The 27,648-nt window shown below is 46.2% G+C and overlaps 2 long non-coding RNA genes and 1 other non-coding gene across 3 annotated transcripts in view; 2 read left to right on the top strand and 1 right to left on the bottom strand.

Annotated features, from left to right (window-relative positions):
* The window catches only part of LOC144098751 (uncharacterized), a 389,833-nt gene that overhangs the window by 172,850 nt on the left and 189,335 nt on the right, over window positions 1-27,648 (top strand). The gene's annotated exons all lie outside the window — the stretch shown is intronic.
* Window positions 907-1,820, bottom strand: LOC144098745 (uncharacterized). Its single transcript, XR_013307236.1, has 3 exons — window positions 1,678-1,820; window positions 1,043-1,102; window positions 907-981 (listed from the first exon to the last, which is right to left on the bottom strand). It is a non-coding gene; the product is annotated as an uncharacterized LOC144098745 (long non-coding RNA).
* TRNAP-UGG (transfer RNA proline (anticodon UGG)) lies at window positions 26,798-26,869 on the top strand. The gene has a single exon. It is a non-coding gene; the product is annotated as a tRNA-Pro (tRNA).

The following is a 27,648-nucleotide window of genomic DNA, read 5'->3' as shown; positions in this document are numbered from 1 at the left end:
ACACCACTAAAAAAAAGCAGAAACGCAGCCAAACATATAGGTATAACTGTTCAGCATATTAGTTTCGTAACAATAAAAAGAACGGTAAAACCGTCAAAATCAACTACGCAAAGCGACCTGATACTAGGCAATTGAGCTCACAGTATAACAGGCTTGGCATATAGTAACTATTTACCTTGATCTTGAGGGGTTCCAAAATATCAGTAAGAAGTCCGGGTCGAAACTTTGCATGTTCGATGTGCCTTTGCAGGGTTCGTTCTGAGGGCAAAGGGTAACTTTATTCTCTTAGGACACTGTAGCCCCACGTTCCACATGCCAGCCTCAACCTCAGTGACTTCAGAAGCGTGTCAGCTTCCCACCGCGATCCCTGATTTGACAGCCGCTCCAGTGACGACATCTGATCATCATTGAAAAGATGTTTGAGCTTTTTCTTCAGCTGTTCCTTTTGCGCCTCGCTCTTCAAGTATCTTTTTCTTGCAGCTTGTAATTTCCTATTTGTGTCTTCTTGATTGTGCTCCAATTCTGCTATTCGTTCCAAGAGTGCCTGGTGCGATGCTGAAAAAAAAATTTGTATCTGCAATGTACGTGTAGTTCAAGCGTGCACTGAAGAACGAGAAACGTCGCGTGCGAATTTACTAACAGACGCGGAAAGCCCCCTTTATGACTAAGTATGAAAGAAAGGTCTGGTGGCAGCAGAAACTGCGTTAGAGAGCACTGTATTGTTGGCTGCCGCAACATAATGCATAAAAGGGGCCATTTACCATTGGGCAAAACCGCTTCGGGGCAAGGAACAGGTTCGTCACGGCAGTCTTGAGATGGTGCTGAAAGAGGAATTAAATAATTGTATGAGTACACGGCCACTCACTCAGTTCGTGTGTGCTTAAAGAGACAGCAGCTTACAGCAAGGTACACTAGGAGAAGTGGCGGGCCCTATTGCCGACGCACTGCAGTGATGGGTCAAGCATGCGGTGGCCTCCTCCGCTGTGTAAAAGACCGCAGTGTCAAAAATTCAACAACGAAATAAATAAAATGTATAATTTACCATTGATGAAAGCTGGTTCGTGGGTCGCACCAGGTTCGCCACGGCAGTCTTTAGATGGTGCTGATGGAGAAATTAAACAGCTGCATGAGCTTAAGGAGACAGCTTAGAGCAAGGTACACTAGAAGTGGCGGGCCCTATTGCCGGCGCACTGCAGTGATGGGGCAAGCATGCGGTGGCCTCATGCGCTATGCAAATGAGAGTAATTTCATTGAACGCAACAATAAAAAAAATTACAGGGTGCACTTAAGTCTCCAACGTGTGGAAATGCGAGAGCATAACTGCCACATCATTAACTATCGCTATCTCTATCTATCACTATCTACTGTAATTCCGTCAAGTGATCTATCATAACCATCACTATCACATCACTATCTGGGCCTATTACTATCATTTACTATTAATATCCGTAACAGTCACCATGATTAGCTATCACTATTCATAACCATCACTATATAATCTGATGCCGTCACGTGACCCACTGATATACCTCAATTTTCATTGTGTTACATTGTCAGTCTTGTCTCTATTATGACATCTGACGAGTCATCAGTACATTTGCTTTAATTTCTTATACTTTCTTCTTTTTTATTTCATAAATGGAGATTGGAAAACAGCAAGCCACAAAAATAACTTACTGCTGTCCGCGGGAGGTTCATGTCTCCGTCGAAGAGGCTTCCTTTGCTTCGGGACAGGTCTGTGAGAGAAAATTGTCGGAACTGCGTTGAGCCTCAGCTTTTTTTTTCCCAAGTTCGTGTAATATTCGTGGCTCAAACTTGTCTTCAGTGAAATGTAGCTAGAACATAGAGCGACGAGTTAACCACTCAGGCAAGATGAAAAAAAAAATCTTGCATACCATTGAAATAACTCCCAAAGTTGCACGCAAAATGTTCCCCTATTTTTACGCCATAACCACAATCATTATTTAAGTTTCGTAAATACAGCAAATTGGCGCGATGATTCCAGCTGATTTTACATCGACGGGAAAAGGTTTCCCGCAGAAAAAGAAAACGCGGAATTGCGGTTTTAGAGCTCCAGCTTTCAAAGCGAAGGTTCCTGGCCAACGTTTAGTAGTCACGATCAAAGTGAAGCGTGTGTGACCATGTGAACACCCCCTGCACATTGGCCGTATCCCTGATCAAACCAAGCCATACCTGTTAACCCCCTCATGCGTGGAAACATGGCAAGACACATTCAAGAATTCAAAAAGAAAAACGCAGTGCGAACTCGCTAGCGCTCATTACCCGTAATACCGAAGGTTTACTTGCCAATGAGTTTTGCAGGGCCAGTATTAATTGTTCCTAAGTAACCTACGAACACTAGTACAAGCTGGAAAGACTAGCTCATCTGCAAGCCACAATTTCAATATTTAGTAAAGGAGGACAGGGATCCTAGCAAAATCGCGACAAATGCAATCAGGAGGCTGTACCTTCCCACATATCATTGACAGCAGAAAGCAGACTATAGTGCCGTATTTCTGACTGTACAGAAGTCGACAACGTATGAAATGGAGCCTCTCAGAATATTCAGCATGCTGCAGAGGACAGCCTCTTTTTCATAGAACGAACAAGTTGCCGCAGAAAAAATATTAAGGAGCAAGGAGGCAGAATAGAAAACGCAGCGTCAGGTGACGCGTTATTACGGGCAGTGAGAAAGGCGCCTTACCTCGCAAACAACGCTGTTCTTGGCAGGAATAAAGTTCTTTCGGCCAATATTGTGAAGCCATTGCTTCTTGCGCAAGCCGTCACGCTTCCCTTGAGGTATCATGAATAGCACATAACCATATTCAGGCCGCCAGCTGCAGTTGTACGCGCAACAGCACGGCATAGCGCTTGCACGTTGCAATATTCGCGTAATATTCGCTCGCCGAACCTAGGAGAAAAATGGCGCGAAGGAAAACGAAAAACACAAGCAAAACGCCGGACCAAGACGTTTCCAAGGGCAACGGCAGGGAGACCAATCGTCGCGCAGGAAATCGGGCGGAGAGCCGGCCCTCAGGGAAGGGGAACGAAAGGGGCAAGGAGAAGGCGAGGAGGTCGCGCGGCGGCGGCAAAGTTCAATGGATGGCGGTACTTTCCTATTATCAAGGGTTTTACCCCGCCTAGACTGGAAGTCGAAACGGACGGAGGGCCGGCGATGGCACTCGCGCACTAGGTCAGGCGGCGCTGGGAGTCGTTCCAGGGCGGTCTCCATGTAAGCCGGTTTAAGGCGGTCTAGACTGACGGTCTCTTCGCGGCCATTTTGGAGGATGGTGGCGGTTTTCGGGGTGCGGCAGAGAACGCGGAAAGGTCCGTCGTAAGCCGGTGTGAGTGGAGCTCGGACAGCGTCGCGGCGCACGAAAAACGTGGGTCGGGGTGTACGAAAATGGTATCGTGGCGGGACGGACGTAGGGGAGTAGGCCGGAGGTCTTTAACGCAGTCCAGCAGGCGGTGGAGGAATTCTTGGGGCTGGGCTGGAAGCTGCTGGGATGTAAAGAAGTCGCCTAGAAGACGCAAAGCACTTCCATACACGAGCTCTGCAGCTGAGCACTGTAAGTCTTCTCGGATGACGGCCCTTAGACCAAGCAGCACAAGGGGCAAGGAGTCGACCCAGGAGGCGCAATTGAGGCGGGCAGCGAGGGCGGCCTTCAATTGGCGGTGAAGGCGTTCCACCATGCCGTTAGCACACGCGTGATATGCAGTGGTACGGCAATGCCTGGCGCCGAGAATATTAAGGGAAGCAAACAGGGAGGACTCAAAAACTGGCGTCCACGGTCGGTTGTCACAGTGCCAGGACAACCAAATCGAGATACCCACGCAGAAATGAAGGCGCGCGAAACAATATGCGGTGATGTAAGGAATGGGGACTGCCTCCGGCCAGCGAGTGAAGCGGTCGACTATGGTCAAGATATAGCGGTAGCCTCGAGAGATGGGTAGAGGGCCCACGATGTCGAGATGAACATGATCGAAACGACGGCCAGGGGGTAGAAAGGCTTGGGAAGGTGTCTTGGTATGCCGACAGATCTTGGTCGACTGACAGGGTAGGCACCGGCGCGTCCAAGCACGCACATCAGCGTTGATTCCGGGCCAAACATAGCGCTGGTTGAGGAGGCGCTGAGTAGCCCGAATGTCTGGATGGCATATGTCATGGAGAGAATGGAAGATAGGGCGACGTAGTGAAGCCGGAACAAAAGGGCGAGGAAAGTGCGTTGAAACATCGCACCACAAGGGCTCAGGCGAGCAAGGATGGGGCACAAGCCGTAATCGGAGAGAACGAGGGTTCGCTCGAAAAGCGGCGAGCTCATCGTTATTCTGCTGGGCAGGAGAGAATGCGGCCCAGTCGACGGTGGAAGATGGAGCGTCTACCGCGACTATACAACAGAGGGCGTCAGCGGCGGTGTTGGCTGCACCTTTCACATGCCGGATGTCGGCAGTAAACTCCGAGATGTAAGCGAGCTGACGGAGTTCACGTGACACGTACTTCGATGAGTTGGTCCGGAACACACATGCCAGCGGTTTATGATCGGTTAGCACGTGAAACTGGCATCCTTCTACAAAATGCCGAAAGTGCTGGATAGCGGAGTAGATGGCTAGGAGCTCTCGACCGAAGACGCTGTAGTGGGTCTCAGCAGGAAGTAGCTTCCGAGAATAAAAAGACAATGGTCTCCACTCGGAGTTAATGTACTGCTGTAAGACGGCTCCGATGGCCACGCTGGAGGCATCCACCATCAATCTCACTTGGCATTGGCGACGACACGGAACGAACATCGCCTAAGCACAGCTTGCTTTTTCTGCAGATCGAGCCCTGGATACCAGATTCAGTGCCTTCCGCTGTATGAGCGTCCCGCACGTGTCAGCACCAGCGACGGATAAAGAAGATCAAAGATCCGGGGGCGTGTCAAATCACTGAAAACTGCAATCTCCAGCATCGGTTCTGACGTCACAGCAACAGAATCTACAAAAGCCGCCTGCGACCACCGGGTGCTTCACTTGGCATTGGCGACGACACGGAACGAACATCGCCTAAGCACAGCTTGCTTTTTTTGCAGGTTAGTGCTTGGATATAGTTTTTGAACCCATTATTGTTGCTTCGGTCGTCGCCATTGCCAAGTTGTTCACAGTTGTGTGTACCCTTGTCTGCCGTGGGGCGTCCTGCACAGATGGCGAAAGAACTAGCAAAGTTAAAGGAAGAGATAAGACAAGAGTTCACCCAGTTAAAGGCAGAGCTTCAGCAGGAAATAAAAACTGCTCAGGCGTCCCTGGAAAGGGATGCACGAAGTGAACTTCGCGAACTGCGCAACGAGCAAAAGAGTTTGACCGAAAGTCTTGAATTTGCACATGCTGAAATTGAAACACTGAAAAAGCAACTTACTAGTGAGGTTGAAAAAAACGCAAAGCTAAGCACTGAAAAAGATAACGCTGAAGCGAAATGTGCGGCTCTGGAACAACAGAATGAGGAGCTTGAAAAGCGAGTAGTTCAATTAGAACAGTATTCAAGAAACGTGAACTTGGAAATTCAGGGAGTCGAAGAGGAAGAAGAGGAAAACATACCAGAAATCCTTACCAAAGTTGGGATTGCTATCCATGAATCAATCACAGACAGTGATGTTGAGATATGTCACCGTGTTCCCACTCGTAATGACGGCAAAACAAAGAACATAGTTATTCAATTCAAGTCCCGCGCCAAACGCGACAGCGCTCTTGAAAAGGCCAAAAAGACTCGTCTCACAAACAGAGATCTAGGATTTGATAGCTCTGATCCCATATACATAAATGAACACCTTTGCCCCTCCCTGAAGAAGCTTCTCAGCTTGGCCAAACAAAAGAAAAAAGAACAAAACTGGAAGTTCGTGTGGGTTCGTGGCGGAAAAATCTTTGCTCGCAAACATGAAACGTCAAAAGTTCTTCGCATACAATGCGAAAAAGACATTGGAAAGATTCAGTGAGCACAACAACTTATCTAGTATCCCATCTTGTCATTCAGTATGGCATTACAGCCTGCTGAAGTTAACAATATTATCACATCTGGAAACATCAGAGGTCTTAAATGCTTCCATCTGAACATAAGATCAAGTCGTAATAAAGAAGACATACTTAATATTTTTCTTGAAAACTTTACCTTCCCTTTTGATGTGGTCATGTTAACGGAAACGTGGTCTACAGCAGAATGTGATGCTATAATTGATGCAAATTATAAAACCTTCTTTTTGAACCGATCGAAAAAGCGTGGCGGCGGAATTCAATTGAATATTAGGAAGTGCTTTCAGTGTGACTTACTTGATCAGTTCGCTGTTATCAATGACTACATCGAATGTCTTGCCGTAGTTAGTGAGCCCTACATTTTCGCTGTGATTTACAGGCCGCCTGATGGGTGCATGAGCAGTTTCTTTCAATTTCTTGAAACCTTACTTGATTTTTCAAATAAGAATGACTACACAACAATCCTGGGAGGTGATCTTAACATAGACCTGCTTACCTCGTCCACCTCTGAGCAGTTATTACAGACAACACTCTTCTCGCAAGGCTACAGTAATATGATTCAGACTCCCACAAGGATAACCACAAAATCATCCACACTGATAGATCTATTCATAACAAACCTGCCTAAACACGAAACAACAGCAGGTACAGTTTCATCAAATATCAGCGACCACTTGGCAATAGTTTTACTCTGTAAAACAACACCTAAACGTACGAATACTGTATCACTTCCAAGCAGAAAAATTCAAAACATCAGTGAGTCTACAATATCCATTTTTCGTAGTAAACTTATAGAGACAAACTGGAGTGATGTTTATAGCACAACATCAGCTGATGATGCATATAATAACTTTTTAAATAAATTAATAGATGCATATTCGCAGTCGTTCCCCTTCATTACTGCAAAAAAATTCAAGAAATCACGTAAACCTTGGATTACCAAGGAGTCCCTAAAAATGATAAAAAAGAAAGACCAACTCTTCCATAGATTTCTAAGCACGCGCGATACAGAAGATTGGAAAGCCTTCAAAAAATATAGAAACAAAACAAACGCCATACTGCGGAAAGAAAAACAGCGGTATCTTTACCTATTCTTTGAGACGGGTCATACCATAAAATCTGACGTTATGTGGAAGAAATTAAATGAGCTACTTAATCGAAACCCCCATTTTCAGAATACACATGAATTAATTATAAATGACAAAGTTATTTGTGGACAAGAGCTAGCTGAAGAATTTAACAACCATCTAGTCAACCAGGTTACTAGTGCTCACTGTGTAGAAGCAACGGGAAATATTGCTAGAAATTTAGACAGCATCTTTTTTGTTCCCACAAGTGAAAGTGAAGTCCATGATGCATTTAGTTCTCTTCGCAACAGTTCGGCGCGGGACATAAACGATCTTCAGCTAAGGCCTATAAAAGGTGCACTTGACTTGCTTACACCACATCTCACTCATATCTACAATTTAGCTCTCTCCACAGGCGTTTTCCCAGCAAAGATGCAAATATCTAAAGTAATAACAATTTTCAAAGGCGGCGATCGCAACAATTTATCAAACTATCGCCCAATATCCTTGCTACCTATCTTTTCAAAAGGACTTGAAAAAGTAATTCATATCCGCATCATCAATTTTTTTGAAAAGCACAATTTGTTAACACCGACACAATTCGGCTTTCGCAAAGGCAAATCCACAGAACTAGCATTGCTCACACAGAAAGAAATTATACTAAAAGCATTTGAAGAAAAAGAAGCAGTAATTGGCATCTACATTGATTTTTCTAAAGCTTTTGATCGTCTTAATCACATAACATTACTAAAGAAACTAGAAATATATGGAGTAAGGGGAACACCACTAGCACTCATAACATCATATCTACAACATCGAAGGCAAAGCGTTTCAATAGATAGCAACATGTCATCATACAGTCCTGTAACCACCGGCATACCTCAAGGAAGCATACTTGGCCCTCTCCTATTTAACATATACGTAAATGATATCACATCTGTTAGCCCTGTTCCACATTATATATCCTATGCAGATGACACTACCTTATTATTCCACGAGCGTAACTTTCAATCCTTAGAGGCTGGTATTAACGCGATCCTTCAAAATCTCTACCAATGGAGTAAAGCGAACTCCCTGGACATTAATACGAAAAAAACAAAGGCAGTCATGTTCACTCCCAGGCAATCGAAAGCACCACGCTTCTTAAATATCACATTAGGATCCGAACCAATAGAATTTGTTGATTCAGTTAAAACACTTGGCGTATATCTGCACAAAAATATGCTATGGGACACTCACGTTAATTATGCTATAACAAAAATATCTAAATCTGTCGGAATACTGGCGAGGTTCCACTCTTTCCTACCACAAGCAATTAAACTGCACATATACAATGCCTTGATTCTATCACATATAAGTTACTGCTTTCTTGTTTGGGGGAGAACAACCGTCACAAATCTAAATCGTTTGCACGTACTCCAAAAAAAATCTATTCGGCATATCGTAGGGGTCGACTCGCAAGCCCACACAGGCGAATATTTTATGCAGCTTAATGTAACAAGTGTACATAATCTATACCTATATACATTGGCAAAAAGATACAAACAACAACTTCGTAAGAGCCAGCAAGAATTAAAATATATGGCACAGTTAACTCGAACAACACATGTACGTGATACACGCTTTTCAGAACCTTGGAAAGTTCCTTATTCCCGGACAAATTATGGGCAACAAATGCTACGTCATTCATTACCAACACTTTTAAACAATCTTGAACATAACGGAATTGACATTAACCACATTAGTATTTCAAAAATTAGGTCTTTCCTGTCGGAGCAAGCATCAGACAACCCATACTAATTAGTGCACCTGAAATAATAACATGCAATTCTGTTGCAAAACCGTTTGCCTTTATGAATATGTACCTATGCACGTTCCATTCTGTTTGTAAATTACTACAGTTTATTTTGTTTTGTCTTCGTACTTGCTGTACATATAAAAAATTGTTTAAGTTCCACAAGAGAGCTTTGTAAAACCACTCTATATTGTTTAACCTTGTACGTTTTGCTTGCTTTGTTTCATATTTCCATATTCCACGAGAATGCTTTATATAATGTCCACCTGTGTGTCGTCACTGCATGCCATGTAAAAGGGGGCTTGAGCGCAATCAAGTGAACATGTTTCACTTTTTGCTCGAGCCTCCTCCGTTGATTTCTTTCTGACGGAAAATAAACTGCATTTGATTTGATTTGATTTGATTTGATCTCGTAGGGGCGTCGTTGGCGGATGGACTAGAAGCACGGCGTTAGCGACTGCTTGCTTAGCGGCAGTAAAGGCGGCCTGGGCTTCTGATGACCAAGAGATTGCGGAGGACGGGCCAGCGGTTGACCGGAGGAGGTCGGTGAGCGGGCGAAGTAGCTCTGCACAGTGCGGGATAAAGCGGCGGGAGAAATTCACCAGCCCCAGGAATTGTCGCAGGAGGCGCAGGGTTGTGGGCAGGGGAAAATTCTCGATGGTCTGGACGTGGACGCGAGAGGGCGGATACCCGCTGATTATATCTTATGACCCAAAAACACGAGCTCAGAAGCACCGAAAACACACTTGGAGGCATTCACAACCAGGCCTTAGTGCTGTAGACGCGTGAACAAAGCACGTAGGTCTTGCTTATGATCATGAGGTGTAGGGCTGGCGATGAGGACATCGTTAAGGTACGCGAATACACTCGGAAGGTCCCGCGTGACCTCAGCCGTGAACCGCTGGAAGGTTTGAGCCGAATTGCGTAGTCCAAAAGGCATCCGGACGTACTCAAACAAACCAAAGGGCGTCGTGATGGCGGCCTTAGGTATGTCGGTGGATTCAATGGGAATTTGGTGATACGCCTTAACCAGGTCAACTTTGCTAAAAATGGTGCAGCCGGCGAGGAGCGATGTAAAGTCCTGGATGTGGGGCAGCGGATAGCTGTCGTGGACAGTGTTGGCATTCAACGCCCGATAGTCGCCGCAGGGGCGCCAGTCACCGGGATCACGCTTGGTCACTAAATGCAGCGGAGACGCCCACGCGCTGGACGACGGGCGTATAATGCCGAGCTCCAGCATGTGGTCAAATTCACGTTTGGCGATAGCTAGACGGTCTCCAAACACGCGGCGCGGTCGAGCAGCTGCGGGTGGACCCAGGGTGACGATGTGGTGTGTCACAGTATGTTTAGGCGCCTGAGTGAGGTTGCATGGCTTATTGAGCTCCGGGAAATCCGCCAACACTTTTTCGAACTGAGAGGAAGGTATCAGCGTGCGAATGCCCATGGGAGCAAGGTCGGACGAGACTCCCGAGATGGAGAGATGAGTCAGACCGTCGGTAAGGCGACGATGCCGCACGCTGACGTCTAAGTCGAAGTAGGAGAGGAAGTCTGAGATGATGATCGGGCGAACCACGTCTGCGATGACGAAGACCCATCGAAAAGTGCGGCGTAGGCCGAAGTCGAGGGTGAGAGATCGTAGCCCATACGTGGGTATAGACGAGGCGTTGGCAGCACGGAGCGACAGTCCTGATGGCTTGGAACGATCTGCCTTAGTCGGTGGAACCACGCTGATTTCCGCGCCCGTGTCGATAAGAAACCGGGTGCCGGAGAACTTGTCAGTGACCATGAACAGGCGGCTCGAATGACTGGGGGAACCACACGCCGCCGTTAGTGATCCCGGCGGGCGTTTCCCAGCCACGAACAGGGCGGTGTACACTTCGTGGCCCGGTGGCGAAAACGCCTGTGGTATCAGCACAGAGATGTAGGGCTGGGACTCTGAGCTTGACGTGAGCGTGAAAGAGTGCGATGATCAAGACGAGACGGACGGGTCTCCAGAGGTCGGCTCCGGAGTGCGGCGACTGAGGCGGCAAGCTCCTCGAGACGGGGCTCAAGGCGCGAAATCGCTGGGTCTCTTGGCGGCAAAACAGCAGTGACGGACGGGGAAGTGGCCTCATAAACGTTATCTGCGAGCTCAACCAGGCGGTCGAGGGTGACGTCCCCGGCCGCCGCAAGGACGAGGCGGATGGGCTGGGGAAGGCGTTGGAGGAAAAGCTCTCGAAGCAACGCTGAGTGGTTAATTGGGGATGTCGCGCTCCCCGAGTTGGTGTTGCATGCGGCGCAGAAGCTGGCAGAGCTCCAGTCGCCAAGGTCTTCCCCGGTAAGGAGCTGCTGGAGGCGGGTTCGGTCCGACGGCATAAATCTCTCCAGCACCTTGGTTTTCAGGTGCTGATATGGTGTAGCACCCATGGGGGCGGAGAGAACGTCGGAGAGCTCACCGGCAACGTCAGGAGGCAGGCTTGAGGCAACATGGTAGTAGCGCGTCGTCTCCGACGTGATGCGGGCTAGGCAAAATTGCGCCTCAACCTGGTGGAACCAAACTTGCGGGTTCTGGGGCCAGAAAGGTCGAAAGCGAACCTGCAGCGACGAGACGTCCTGCAGACACGAATCCTGCTGCGTGGATGTTGCGGGATCGGTCATTGCTCGTCCTAAGTCACCAATGTAGGCTTAACGCCTCAGGAGCGAAGGAAACGAGACCACTGCTACGAGCCGACACCAGAACAGAACTGCCAGCCGTGGCTGCACGAGCCACGACCAGGTGCCGTCTTTATTCTCTTCGCAGGGTGGCGCGCGCTAGCCGGGTTGTCGGCGCCGCCAAAGAGAGGGTGCTACACTACTATCGAACCAATATTGTCGCCTGAGGGGCCGACGACTCAGCGAAGCATAACAAAAAGACTACAGAGCCTGAGACACCGACAGAGCTGTGTTCATAAGTTGTAGGATATGTTTTCTGAGTAGACTCCAATTGCGGTATGTATTAGTCTGCAGTTGTCGCTGGCATCCGACTGCTATCTACTCATGACTATGTAGGGAAAGAGATACGATTTACCACTTTACATGGCCAGTCAAAAGAAAAAAACAGAGGCAGCTAAAAAAAACAATAGACCAGCACTGCAGCAGTAGGAGGCTGGGCTTTCTTGCCCAAAGAATGAAGACAGCTCAAACTGATCGGCATAGCTCCGAATACGGCCCCACTTTTGCCAGGAGAATTACTCGGTGAAACTCGGCGACACTTTTTCACCCTTTAACTCCATCACGGCGCAGTTGAGCTGTCCACTGAAAAAGTGAGCCAGTTATGCGTCTTTTCTTTCTTCAGATCAAGCGGCGTGCCTAGACGACTGCTAGCACCGTGATGTCAGCTGCGAATAAGGTTATACTGGGAAAAAGACTGCCTAATCTGATTTGCGGTGTAAATATTTTCTTATTCTTAAGGAAAGGAAAGCCACATAACTGGCTCTCTTTGTACGTGTGCATTTGAATTGCGCATTGAGAAAAAAATCTTTGCCCCTCTCCACTGCTACCACTGGCTAGACCAGGTTACGTGTGGGATGCTGGTGAATTACATGGCTGACATTGTACCCCCTAACTTGTGCTTGGTTTTAGCTAACCTATTACAGTCTTCGCTGAAAAACTAGGGAGGGGTTTCGCGGACACACCCGGTATAACGGAGAAGAACGGCGCAGTGCGCTGGAACTTACGCGAATCCTATATAATATTAATCAGCAACAGCAGAGGGCTTCGTGGATACGAATTGAACAAATGCTTGGCGATGCAAACAAATTCAAGCCTCAATATCTGATTCAGAGTTCTTACGAAAGTGCGCCTTTATAAGCAGGTTGAGTGCTTGCGTGCTTGCGTGTTGAGTGCTTGTGTGGCCATTTTTTTAGTTGCAAAACTTGCCTATGTGCTGCAGGTTCTCATCTCCACTGTGCGATTACAAAATTGCAGGTGATGCACAGAATATTTGCTACCTTCGTATGGCGCTCCCAATGGGAGCCCATGCGTCGCGGTAACCTATTTCTTTCTCTACAGTCTGATGGATAATGTCTTGTTCACTTATTCTTTCATCAGCTTGTTGCACGTTTTTTTTTTTTTCAAATCGGCAAACCACCATTTTTTAGTAGCTGCGCTCGCTATCCGCAGGGACTGTACACACTTGATTGGGGGGGGGGGGTTAGGATTCCTTACGGAAGTAGCTGACACCTTCAATTTCCTCACTGTGCGCTTTTCTTTAGACTACCTATACACGATTTTAGTTTCGATACCTTGGCGCCGCCATGGATGGATGGATGGATGGATGGATGGATGGATGGATGGATGGATGGATGGATGGATGGATGGATGGATGGATGGATGGATGGATGGATGGATGGATGGATGGATGGATGGATGGATGGATGGATGGATGGATGGATGGATGGATGGATGGATGGATGGATGGATGGATGGATGGATGGATGGATGGATGGATGGATGGATGGATGGATGGATGGATGGATGGATGGATGGATGGATGGATGGATGGATGGATACGGCCGAACCCTTTAAATCGTTCGGTGGCTCAAGCCACCCAGCCATGACTTATGAAATTTTACTCTTTTCTTGATTTTAGCCACCAATCAGATAACCTTCGCTTGGTTATTTCTACCGGCTTAAAATCTACTTTCCCTTCACTGTACTTAAACCCCAATGCCTTGGATAAATCAGCCCGGCTACTTCCCACTGTAGGGTGAAGCCCTTTACAGAAAAGTATCAAGTTTTACCCGAGCGCCGCCTACCGCCGACGGTATCATGGGCTGATAATCTGCAGCCCATGCGCTGCAGACGAAAAAGCGTGTGGTTTCTAGCAGTGTCATCCACCCGTTTTATCCCTGCCGAGCCTAAAAATGGCGCGTTGGGTTCACCTCGTGTTAATCCTCGGGTGGGCTGTGCCATTAGCGCCCGCAACAACCAGCGGCAGCAAGCGACCATGCTTCGACGGAGCGAACGATCAGCATCGGTGAGTGCCATGCTAGCAGTTCACGTGTGTAGTTTTTGCCGCCGGTTCCCTGTACGGCAAACGTTGCACCGTGTTGCATGTTGGAAAAAACGAAAGCGAAATGTGCTGAAACTGAAGATCGCATAGATCAATCGAATATCTCGCTTTTTGTGAAGCACAGTTTCTAATTAACGCTTGCGCTGCCTGCTTGGACATGGTGAGTGTGACAATTTAGATGCAGAGCTTACGACGGAGTACTCTGTTCACAAACCGAATGTTCGGGAGAGAACAGAGAGCTCTGTGACCGAAATGAATCCACGTCTGATCATTGCAGTGTTTGTTCGCGGGGATATGCGCGATAAAATTGAAATTTTATCGCTCCCTCCGCCCGCTTGCGTAGGGTTGTTCGTGCTGCGAGCGTTAGAAGCCAGTTCACTGAAAGCAACACGCATTCTTGCCTACTCTGCTCCCGCCAGTACTCACTGGCCGACAAATACCAGAAAATATGTAATCACACGGACTGAAAGGTTGGTACGCTAGTGGAACGCTATTACCGCTTATTGACAGGCCGAAAATCCGCACCTGTGTTGAGAATTCCAATCTCAGGCGGGTAGGGGCACTGCTCAATTCGTCGCGTTTGCCTTATCTCTGGCACGGTCATGCATAGTGGATTTTCTTACAGTGCATTCGATGTGATTTCCCGCGCATGCCGTAAGTTCATCCTAGTCGAAAAGACATCCTAGTCGAAATCAAGATGAAGAAATCGGCTTGGGTAGGGCATGTAATGCGAAGGCAAGATAACCGCTGGTCCTTAAGGGTAACGGAGTGGATTCCAAAAGAAAATAAGCGTAGCAGGGGGCGGCAGAAGGTAAGGTGATCGGATGAAATTAAGAAGTTTGCAGGCAAAGGATGGATGCAGCAAAGGACAGGGTTAATTGGAGAGACATGGGAGAGGCCTTTGCCCTGCAGTGTTTGCAGTAAGGCTGATTATGGTGACGCACGAGGGACCGAGTGTTGGGCGCTCGAGCTTCGGCGCTTCTCGTTGTCTTGTTCATTTAGCGTCAGCCGCTGAAGATTCCAAAGCCGAAGGCAGGTCTTACATTATTATTATTATTATTATTATTATTATTATTATTATTATTATTATTATTATTATTATTATTATTATTATTATTTCAACATGGCGCCCAGTAAGGACGCATGTGTGCTGTGCTCCCGTCCGTTTTTTGGTAAGCAGCAGTTTTTTCGTTGTGCCGACTGCAACAAACGTGTACACGCGAAGTGTGTCACTTGGAGTGACGACGAGCTGCAGCTTTTGAAGTCCGGCTCGCGACCATTCATGTGCAATCTGTGTTTGTCGTCTTGCGGCGGTGCTAAGCCTAGCGACGGTGGCGAGTCAGCGGCTGCATTCCTTTCTTCCACGGCCCACCAGCCCCATCACCCGACCGACCCGACCGGTTCCCTCGCTTCCTCCCCGACGGGCGAACCTGACGGTGCGCTTGCCTCGCTTCGGGCTCTCCTCCTCGACGCACTTGAGGGAATCTCGTTTCTGAGCGACGAGGTCGCCCAGCTGCGGGAGGAGAATGAGCGCCTTCGTGGTGACAACTCGCGGGCGCTCGCTCTCCAAGCCGAGGTCGTTGCCTCTCTGCGGGCTGATGTTTGCAGCCTACGCGAGGAGCTTGCGAGGCGCCCTGCTTCATCGCAGCGTGATCCGCCTTTCGTCGAGCCCCTGTCCGCGAGCAGTCCTTCCCCTATGCTCCAGCCATCCAAGAGCTACTCTGCTGCCCTTCACAGTGGGATGGCACCCGTTGATTTGGCCACCTGCCCGACATCTGTATCTGTTCCCCCACTTAATTCGCCTGAGGCGCAGAAGAAGCACCGTAGCCCAGCCATCACTGGCTCGTCGAGCTCATCCAGTCTGAACGTCGCCAGACCTCAGAAGCGCCCGAAGGCTATTTTCGTCTCCAAGCTGTGCCCCGAGACAACGTCGGCTGATTTAACGAACCATCTGAAGTCCGTGAACGTCACCCCCTTTCCTGCCGGCGGTTGAATACGAAATATGACTCCTACTCGTCCTTCTACCTCACAGACAGCGCGGAATTCTACGATCAACTTGTTGACCCTTCGATGTGGCCTACGGGCTGCATCTTCAAGGCTTTTCGTGGAAAACTCCTGGATGGTATGTTACATCCTTCCGAGCTGACGGTTGATTGCAGTCAACCCTAACTTGGATATATATTACCAAAATGCCCGAGGTCTTCGGACTAAGGGACCTGTATTTTTTTCCAATGTTTTAGCCTCTTGTTATTCGGCTGTTGTAATTACTGAGACCTGGCTGTCTAGCGAAGTTAACTCAGGTGACTTCTTTCCTAATAACTATTCTGTTTTTCGAAGTGACCGCCCTGATTCAGCTTCTAAACAAAAGGGAGGAGGAGTGCTCATTGCTATTGACAGTTCCGTGCAGTGCGTTCGGCGTTCCGACCTGGAAACCATCGAAGAATCTGTCTGGTTAGAGCTAACTTTAACTCGACATCAAAAACTCTTATTGGCAGCTTTCTATATTTCCCCTAATCTGCCTCCTCCTGCCTACGATGATGTACTACATTCTATTGAATATGTTATCACTTCTCATAGCAAGCACAAACTGCTCATTTTAGGGGATTTTAATACTCCAGGTATTAACTGGAATACCTTTACATATTCACACAACAATCATTATGTAGTTAGTAAGTGCAACCGGCTTTTAGATTTCATAGCTTTTAACACCTTGCAGCAACACAATTTAATTGAAAACTGTTGTGGTAATGTTCTTGACATTTGTTTATTTAATTTTGAAAATGTTCGTGTCTCGACATCTGACATCTCACTTACTCGCTGTGACGAATTTCATCCTCCAATTCTAATAACGGCTTCGGTTTCTGTCCCACCTTCTGCTAATTCAAATCGTGCGGGGAATTCCCCCCGTTTCGCTTATGCACTTGGCGACTATGTTGGTCTCTTCGGTTTTTTCTCTTCTGTCGACTGGTCCGTCTTAAACGAAATCAGCGATGTTGACGAACAAGTCAGTCGCTTCACTGAAATAGTTCTCAATGGTATGCGCCAGTACATACCTGTGCGCACTCCTACTCGTAGCAAGTTTCCGTTCTGGTTTTCCAAAGAACTTAGAACAGCGCTGAAACTTAAGGAGCGGGCCCACCATAAAGCGAAACGCCCTGGGCTGGATACATGGGCAGATGAATTTCGCCGCTTGCGTTCCCTTTGCAAACGCCTGTACAAGCGTGATCATGAGTCCTATCTTGAATATTTAGAGAATAGTGCCTCTAATCGTCCTACTGAATTCTGGAGATACGTTCGCAAACGCACGAATAAATCTGATAGTCATATTCACTTAGTTGACTCTCATGGGAATGAAATTCGGAACGTCGCTGACGGCTTTGCTCAACACTTTTCCTCCGTGTACAAATCTCCACGTTGCGATTCCGTATGCCTTCCAGCTGGCGCACCTAATTCCGTTCTTCTTGACGAGAAGTTAGTAAGTGAGAGTCTTAAGTGTTTGAAACCATCTTTGTCCCCTGGACCTGATGGCATTCCAGCCGCCATAATAAAAGCCTTCAATAGTACCTTCGTCCCTGTTTTAACCACGATATTTAATAACTGTTTGAAAAATTCTGCCTTTCCCCGCGTGTGGAAAACGGCGCGTGTTTTCCCTGTCTTCAAATCAGGAAACAAATCTGATGTTTCGAACTACCGCCCCATTTCTCTTCTTTGTGCAACCTCTAAGCTTTTTGAATTAGCTTTGCACAAAGTACTTTCCTTCCACCTCAAACATGTAATCATACATAATCAGCATGGTTTCATAAAAGGTCGTTCTACTACAACTAACCTTGTGACTTTTGTGACGTATACATCAGCTGAAGTCCTTCAGAGGAGTCAGGTAGACGCTGTGTACTGTAATTTGAGCAAAGCTTTCGACGTTGTTACTCACTCATTACTTCTTCAAAAGCTTCTGCTGCTTGAGATCGACGTTTCAATTGTAGCCCTCTTACGCAACTATCTTCTTGATCGGTCCTGCTTTGTCAGTGTAAATGGACAGACCTCATTTGTTTACACTCCAACCATCGGAGTTCCTCAGGGCTCGGTATTAGGCCCGCTTCTGTTCTCTGTTTTTATCAATGACGTTTCCTCCGTGGTCAAAAACTCCTCGTTTCTCCTTTATGCGGACGATATAAAAATGTTCAAGGCAATACATACTCTTCATGATTGCTTGTCATTGCAATCGGACATATCCGCCTTCTCTGATTGGTGCTTGAAGAATGGGCTCACTCTCAATTCATCTAAAACCAAGGTTGTCTCATTTACGCGTAAAACGCACAGTCTTCTCTACTCTTATTCTGTGAATGGTAGGCCGCTGCCCAGGGTTGATGAAATTAATGACCTCGGCGTACTTTTCGACCGTAGCCTCAGCTTCTCCTCTCATACAAAACGCATTGCTCTACGGGCTATGCGTACACTCGGCTTCATCTGCAGGCTTTCGAGAGAGTCTCGATCCCAACTCCCTTTCTTAAAGCTCTACCTCTCCATATGCTTGCCGCTTTTGGAATATGCGTCTGTTGTTTGGAGCGGCACTTGCCAGTCGAACTGTGAAAAAATCGACAGAGTTCAGCTAAAGTTTTTACGCATATTTCAACATCAGTTTTCTTGCAAAACTTCTAGCTCTCGTCCCAGACGGAGTAACTCACTGCAGCTTCCTTCTCTTAGCTGCCGTCGCGTGAGGGCAGATATAATTTTCTTGTATAAACTTCTTCATGGTCACATTCTATGCCCTCAGCTCCTAGCGCGTATCCTTTTGCGTGTACCGCGAAAGAGCATAAGGGAATTCAGACCATTCCAAGTTTCTGCGCTCCTGCACTCCCTCTCCCCTCTGGACAGAATGCAAAAGTTGTTTAATTCTCTTTGTCCTCACCTTGATATATTCGAAAATTCTCTCCCTTCCTTTATATTGAATGTCCGTGACGTTCCACTTTGAGCACTCTTTTTCTCATACATAACTTCCCCTTTCATGCATTTTGTCTTTACTACACTTGTGCGTTTGCACCGGTATTATATTGTTTTTTCCTCTCCTTAATTGTACATCACGTGTACTTGTTTTCATTAATATTATTTCTTTATTACTGTGTACTCACGCCTGATTGTCTGTAACGCGTTCACTAATTACATTTCTTATTGTGTATGATTGTATTTCTAGCTTGTATTTCAGAGATCTCTTATTCGTTCGTATTAGTATTGGCTTTATTCTTGTTTGTATTTTGATATATGCTGTACTTAGTTGTTATCGGTCGTTATTGTGTTCATTCTCTTTGTTTATTGTTTTATTAGTTATTTATATGTCTGTTGCCTGTTCTAGCTGTTTTCATTTACCGCTGTTCTCGCTGTTTCCTTGTTCTCGCTTTTTTTGTTTCATGCTTGCTGTCGCGCCTAGTTTATGTGTCTTTTTTTTCTATCGCCTTGACTGCTGCATTACCTCCCCTGAGTGTCTTCCTTTGTAGTGAAATAAATGTACATTTTGTGCGTGTGAATGGTGTACCAGCACCAAGACCTTTGGGTTGTTCCTGGGCACCGAAAAAATAAAGATTGATTGATTGATTGATTGATTATTATTATTATTATTATTATTATTATTATTATTATTATTATTATTATTATTATTATTATTATTATTATTATTATTATTATTATTATTATTATTATTATTCACTACTACCTCAAATGCCCCATTAAAGGGGTACTACTTGGGGTAGTGTATTTCCTGGCACATAGTTGATTCGATGGATGATCTGAGGGAAGATGGTACGACGGCGTTGGGCAAGTCATTCCAGCCCTTTCCAGGGCGAAAAAAAATCGCGACAGATGCGCAGATGCCCTGGCAGGAGGAGGGTAAACGGCCGTCTCGTCGTTCGTGCGGCTGGAGATGCGATAGGCAGGTCTTTTGACCGAACTGATCACGGTATTGTAGTAAAAGTTACGAAAAGGCAGTGTCTCCATAGTACGGCAATTAGCTAAGTTTGTAAGATCAGCATTACGTTTTAGTTCGGTGGCACTTGCATGATAGGAACAGAGTGCACGAATCTTGCTGCGCAGTTTCGTGCTGCTTCTTGTTCAAAATTTTGCTTTGAGGGTGGTCCCAAACAGCGCATGCGTATCCAGTTTGGAACAAATGAATGCTAAATAAGCTAACAACTGTATACTGAAGGGTGCACAGGGTGGAGGGTTCGCGCTGTGGATGGCAGTTATTCAGATGCGTAGTTTTCTACTTGCGCTATTTTTATATGGTGTAAAATGTGTGCCCTTCCTCTGTGTGGACGGTCTGTATGTGCCTCCAAGAGCAGGAATGATGTCTTCTTTTCATCGATTGCCGGACCGTTGTTTTGAGGCATGCACTCAGCACGTCTGTTGACATTCCTGAGTGAGTGAGTGCAAAACTTTTGTCGCGAAGGCGAAGGTGAGATCTTCAGTCCAGGGCTCCAGTGGCCGTTGCCGTCTTGCGAGCACTTTCCTTCTGCTTGAGCTGTTCTTCAGGCTTCGAGCAGGAGAGGATATCAGTAAGTCGCACCGACCAAAAATAATGATGGAATGACGTTTCGGCCCCCACACGGGAGCCTTGTTCACAATCAGTAAAAACGTTGCTGCGGTGCCTCTAATATAAGGCGTACATACAATCCCAGGAATCTGGCGTAGATAGGTGGTAAACTCCCGTCATTGCGACTGATAGTATGCTCTGTGGTTTGAATAATCAGCGACTCAAGATAAAGCCGTGATTTCTTGTCTTTCTATTTAGCGACCACGCATGCCTCTGCCCAGTTGATATTGTGGCTGGCAGATAATGAATGTTCGGCAAGCGCATTTTGTTCTGCGTGCCGGTTCTTCACATCATTCTTAAGCTCACGTAATCTGCGTGCATAATCTCCTGTTTCGCCGATGTATAGTGATGGGCAGTCGGCGCATAGAATCTTATGCACAACGCCTGGGAATTTTTGTTTCATCAGCCCGTCCTTGACATTGAGAAGTTGGCTCCTCAGTTATTGAGCTGGTACATGAGCAGTGTGCAAACCATAGAAGCGTAATATACACGCAAGTGCATCACTGATGCCCTGGACGTATGGCAGTGCCCTGCGCTTTTGGGCACTTTCGGCTGGCTGCATCCTAGGGCTCTCAAGTTTCCTCTGCATGGGGTCAATGATGTGCACCGGGTAACCACAGGTCGTCAAATCACGTCGTGTGTGCTTCCATTCAGCCGCTTGGTCTTCCCGCCTGAAACACATACTTTCTTTCGTCGGAGGCGCGATGAGACAACCGAACGTTTTTGGCAATCTGGGTGAACTAACCTGTAACTTAGGTAAGGGCCGGTATGTGTGGGATTCCGGTAAAAGCTGTAATTTAATCTTGAGGACTCTCTTGTGAAAAGCAGATCCAAAAATTGAAGACGGCTATCGATTTCTCCTTCCACGGTGAATTGTATAGCTGGCTCGAAGCTTTGGAGATGTACAGTGAAATTTTTAATGCTTCTTTCATCATAACACAAAAGCAGTCATAAACGTGCCTTAGGTAAACCTTGGGGGCACGCGTGAATCAATCAAGCAGGACAGATTGGGTATTCGGCGCATGGCGGGCATTTGTTCTAATCAGTGAGGCAGGGTGTATTCTCCGCCTTGTGCATGCCATTTGGAAAACCTTCTTGTCGAGCCTCTTTCTACGTCTTGCGTTGAACACATCTATATCGAATTCCTTGTGTGATGTACGCAACTGTTCTGAAATTCTAAAAAAAAACAAAAAAACTAGCTGCGCGGACTCGCGGGACAGAAATAAAAGGTAAAGGAAACGTAAAACCGGATTTCTACATATCTTACGCAAGTGCGTGCTTTTCTATCACTGCTGAACGTGGCTACGTTAAAACATTAAGTTGGGCTAGTTGGTAACGGCTTAAAGGAATCATATTCTTAGCGGTAAGAAACAGACACAACCCCAAGCTACACACACAAAGGTCACCCGCTAGAAGGTCACCCGCTAATCGTCAAATTTGTTATTAGAATGATTGCACATTTAGCGTCTGCAGCATTTTTATCTGCTACTAGTGTTTGTAACGTGAATTTATGCTCTCTTTAGTTTGTTGACTTAGGTGGATCCCTATCCCATTTTGGCCAACTGCCTGCGTCGCTTTACGCATCTTTACCTAGGTTAATGAGCTTTTTTCTTTCAATGCTTCAGTTGAACAGCTCTTGCAGATTTATTCATTCGCGTTGAGTTCTCCTCTGCGAATGCATGCTTTCTAATCAAAGATCGAAGTTGTCAATACGATAAACATTAATACCCAAATTAGATGCTGCGCAGTAACATGACTTTACCAGGGGCAGCAAAAAATATGGAAAACCGCCCCGCGCTGGCTGCAATGATAGATCAAGTCCTCTGAATGCGTCGAGGCAAGCGTAGCTCTAGGGTGCTAAACGCCTTCAGTATTCCATTCATTGCACTCTTTGAAAAATTAAAGTTTTTTAAAAAAGCAACGTGCCCGTCCGGGATTTGAACCCGGGACCTCTCGCACCCAAAGCGAGAATCATACCTCTAGGCCAACTAGCCACGTTCTTAAAGGAATCATATTCTTAGCAGTAAGAAACAGACACAACACCAAGCTACACGCACACAGGACACCCGCTAGACTTCAACTATCTTTACTGGACACTTGTACGACATAAATATGTATCAGTGAGCACACGCAGGTGCCTCGTCATCCGCATCAGGTCTGGCTACGCCCTCCCCTCTCCTGCAAGGCATACGGTTGCGCAGATAAACAATCTCTTTTTCTGCCAACGCCAGGGAGGGAGTGCTAACACACATGTCGCCCGCTTCTTGAATACGAAAGGCTTCGATAATTTCCCTTTCTTTTTTGTCGGCTCCCACATGCATCACAGACGTAGCGTCATATACTGGGATACAGCCTTTACAACTTCTGCAATGCTTCACCAATTCAGCTCCACTGGCCTGTGACGCAACATCCCTTCTATGCTCTCTAATCCTGTCGTTGACACACCTTCCGGTCTGGCCTATATATACCTTGCCACAGTCCACAGTCCACAGTCTATCCCACCGCCTCAAAAACGTTGCCCAGAAGTGTGGTGTTGGTGTTCTGTTGACAGCCCCTGAAAAGCTGGTAAGATTATGTTCAGCAGTCACAGAAACGAAGAAGCCATGTTGCAGCAAAAAGCACCAATTGAAGTTTGTAACCTGCCGAACGGGAGTGGTGTACACCATTCCACTTGCCTGTGGCAAGGTATATATAGGCCAGACCGGAAGGTGTGTCAACGACAGGATTAGAGAGCATAGAAGGGATGTTGCGTCACAGGCCGGTGGAGCTGAATTGGTGAAGCATTGCAGAAGTTGTAAAGGCTGTATCCCAGTATATGACGCTACGTCTGTGATGCATGTGGGAGCCGACAAAAAAGAAAGGGAAATTATCGAAGCCTTTCGTATTCAAGAAGCGGGCGACATGTGTGTTAGCACTCCCTCCCTGGCGTTGGCAGAAAAAGAGATTGTTTATCTGCGCAACCGTATGCCTTGCAGGAGAGGGGAGGGCGTAGCCAGACCTGATGCGGATGACGAGGCACCTGCGTGTGCTCACTGATACATATTTATGTCGTACAAGTGTCCAGTAAAGATAGTTGAAGTCTAGCGGGTGTCCTGTGTGTGTGTAGCTTGGTGTTGTGTCTGTTTCTTACTGCTAAGAATATGATTCCTTTAAGAACGTGGCTAGTTGGCCTAGAGGTATGATTCTCGCTTTGGGTGCGAGAGGTCCCGGGTTCAAATCCCGGACGGGCACGTTGCTTTTTTAAAAAACTTTAATTTTTCAAAGAGTGCAATGAATGGAATACTGAAGGCGTTTAGCACCCTAGAGCTACGCTTGCCTCGACGCATTCAGAGGACTTGATCTATCATTGCAGCCAGCGCGGGGCGGTTTCCCATATTTGTTGCTGCCCCTGGTAAAGTCATGTTACTGCGCAGCATCTAATTTGGGTATTAATGTTTATCGTAGTGACAACTTCGAACTTTGCTTAGAAAGCACGCATTCGCAGAGGAGAACTCAACGCGAATGAATAAATCTGCAAGAGCTGTCCAACTGAAGCATTGAAAGAAAAAAGTTCATTAACCTAGGTAAAGATGCGTAAAGCGACGCAGGCAGTTGGCCAAAATGGGATAGTGATCCACCTAAGTCAACAAACTCAAGAGAGCATAAATTCACGTTACAAACACTAGTAGCAGATAAAAATGCTGCAGACGCTAAATGTGCAATCATTCTAATAACAAATTTGACGATTAAGCAAAGCGATAAAAATAATCCTGCCAGTGTTACTGACAGGGCCCCAGATCTGGCTACTTGTCTTGAGACGCCGCAAAAATATATTATTCTTTCGAATTCGGGTTTGACTTTTGGGGTTCAGTTTCTTGAGGATTCAGCGGACGTTTTTTGTCTTTGTACATAAAAAAGATAGGTTTCTTTCGGCGAATATTATTTCCTACTGAAGGATTGTCAGTTTTTTTTTTCGGTGATATATGCGGCATTCCTGAGCACTCAGACCTCAATTACAGATTACATCTCTTTTTGTTACCATCAACAGTAGGTTGCTGTCCACTGCTGCCGAATAGAGGGCTGTATTTTGGGCTACTTCGTTTGGTGACTGAGTCGCCCCACGTCGCAGCTATGCGAAAGTAGACAGACCATAGAAGCTGTGGCAGAACTGGTAGCCAGCGGCATCTTACGGCTCGTCGCTATATGCGCCCCTACTGATATTGCTGTCCTGCTCACCCACGCATATCTATGCGGCATGGCTATTTTGATACAAAAACTGCAAGGGACCGCTGTTTATTTTCGCTGAGAGAGTGATATATAATTAACGCATGCGAGCCATTTTATCTATCGGCCTCTATTCTGAGCTGCTGTAGCGGCTAAGCTGTTACACATGTCAGCAACAAAAAAGCAGAGTTCCTTTCTTGTGATTGGGTGCAAGTCTTGCGCAATAGGCTTGGTATTCTGTAGAAAACAACGCGCGGCTTCCACATTACTTCTGGATCATTGGGTAGAAACGGTTTGTTTTATGGTTTATCGGGGTTTCACGTCCGAAAGCGACTATGGCCACGAAGGACTGCATAGTGAAGGGCTCCGGAAATTTCGACCACCTGGGGTTCTTTATCGTGCCCTGACGGTGCACAGTACACGGGCCTCTAGAATTTTGCTTCCATTGAAATGCCACCGCCGCGGCCGGGATCGAACCCGCGGCTTTCGGGTCAGCAGCCGAGCACCATAACCACTGAGACACCGCGACTGTTTTTATGCTTTGGAAATTGCCGTCTATGGGAAGCGCTACAAATATGTGTAGATGGCCGTTAATATCAGAACACAGGACGCCACATCTAGGCAGTTTCCTCCTTCAGAATGTTTGTAAAGCACAGCGTTTGAGCGAGTTGTAACCCTACTGGCTTGGGCAAAAATTTTCGCAACCAATTACAAGGATAACTTCTAGAAGTTGGCATTCTGGTTTTTAAGCTGAAAAGAGGACAACAATAAAATTGTCTACAACTATATTTGCAAAACATTTGCAAAAAGCAGCACTCTTTCAACAAATCTAAGACAATTATGAAGAATCCCATAGGGAGGACGATAAAGTTCCAGAACGAGTACATTGCCACACACAATCACAGTTGTTTAAAAATGATTCCTCAAACATGCGAAATATGCCAAAAATTGGAACAGATGACGCGTCCGAAGATAAATGGACACGCCCCCACCGCGTCTTTCTGAGCGATAAACAGAAACGTGTCTATCAACTCGAAAACTAAGAACTTCTGTGCTAGCAGAACACCAGGTTTCTGAAAGAAATCTAAAATATCGAAAGCACACTTGAAAAGGGATAAATACGTTCCATTATCCACATGTTTGTTTCGGGGACTTCTTGCGTTCATATAAAATTCAGAAACGTGCTTCCTACGCAACCACATTTCACTATTAATCAGTTTGTTATGGTCTTCAGTCGTATAAGTGGTCATTATTTAATTTGGATGTCACACTTGGCACGAACTGAGCGATAGACAAGTTTTTCGAGTTTTGAGGTCCTACCAGCAGTTTCATCCGGGGAATTGCGCACAAAGCCTCGCCCTTCTGAAGTCCATGCGTACTGGTAGCCATTTTCTTTCGCTTTGCGTTTCGTTTTGCGAGCCAGGGCAGTCGTTTGTTGGTTGCTGTCAAGTGTTCAAAAAATATGACGCCAAGTTTCTTAGTCTAGAATTGCCTGCTTCTCTCAAACCGTTTTGATCGAAAAATTTGAATGTCATAAACGTATGTTGACAAAATTCAAGCACTTAAATTTTAACTACTACATCTAACGGACTGGCTGCATTTCGAGATTTGTAACAAGCCATTAATAATATCATATCGATATTTATAATTACGAAGACGCGCTCGTCCACGGTGCTGTGGCTCCACAAATTTAGGCCATCTCATGCGCCATTCGAAAAGCGCGCGTGTCCCAAGCGCGCTCAGCAACAGTAACGTGTAGATGCGACTCCGTGGCGCACGTATCACGTGACCTTCTCTATTCCACCTTTGCTGGAGCAAAGTTCCAGTATCAATCAAGGCCCTCATTATAGTAGTTGAAAAGATAACGGTTAGAAATTAAACAGCTTGCAAGGGAATTAATAGCGCGGTTCGTTGTCACACCGGGTGTAAAGATGACGAATGGTGTAGTGCGCTGCAACTGACGCTAAGCCTATTGAATATTAATGGGCAACCGCAGAGGGCTCTGTAGATATGAAATGAATTGCGGCCTATAAATAAGAACAAAAAGAAGCCTGAATACCGGATTAAGATTTCTTGCGGAAATACGCCTTCATATACAGGTTAGTTGTACACACTCATCGCGCGGCCCGTTGGTCTAGGGGTATGATTCTCGCTTTGGGTGCGAGAGGTCCCGGGTTCAAATCCCGGACGGGCCCGTATTTTTCTTTAAAAACTGCGTTCATTCTGCAAAGTTCGGAAAGATTTTTGCACCCTTAGCGACTCTTGCCTGCGCGGTTACGTGTGCTCTGTCGAACATAGTAAGTAACGCGCAGCGGTTTTCACATAATTTTGAAGTCCCAGGCGAAGTTCGATTACTGCGAGTCATCTCTTTTTTTATATTAAAGCTCACCATACTGAAAAGTGCTCATCCTACTGGTTAATCATGTATTCCCAGAAATAAATGTAACTTGAACGAAAAGCTCTGAAAGAGTTACTGAAAGGAAGCAATAAGAAAAATCTTATTCACGTGGATAAATATGTCCAAACCGAAGCAGGAGGTCTTCAAACACAATATATTAACGGATGCAAAGTAACAAAATAAACAGAGGAATAAAAATGCAGCACAGGCTATAAGGGGAATAATTAAAGTAATCAATTTTGAGGATTAAACAAACCATAAAACGAAGCTCCTGTTACACTGACGGACGACGCCACAGTTCCGGTTAATTTGCCTTCAAACATTCTAAAACTGGAAATATTTAATTACTGGTTGGAGTTTAGGTTTAGAGTTCATGAAAGTTCAGCGTATTTTTAGGAGTTTATTAAAAAAGCATTTTTTTCTTTCGGCGAATATTATTTCTAATGGAAGAATCGTCGGCTTTCTTCGCTGATATATGGGGCATACCTGTAATGCCTGTCATGTGAGTAACGTACAGGTCATCATGCCTTGTTTATATCAAAAGCAGTTCATTGCTGTTCACGGGGGCAGCCGCCC

The sequence above is a fragment of the Amblyomma americanum genome, chromosome 1 (genome assembly GCF_052857255.1).
Source record: "Amblyomma americanum isolate KBUSLIRL-KWMA chromosome 1, ASM5285725v1, whole genome shotgun sequence".
NCBI lineage: Eukaryota > Metazoa > Arthropoda > Arachnida > Ixodida > Ixodidae > Amblyomma > Amblyomma americanum.
This window is presented reverse-complemented; position numbering and strand designations above follow the sequence as displayed.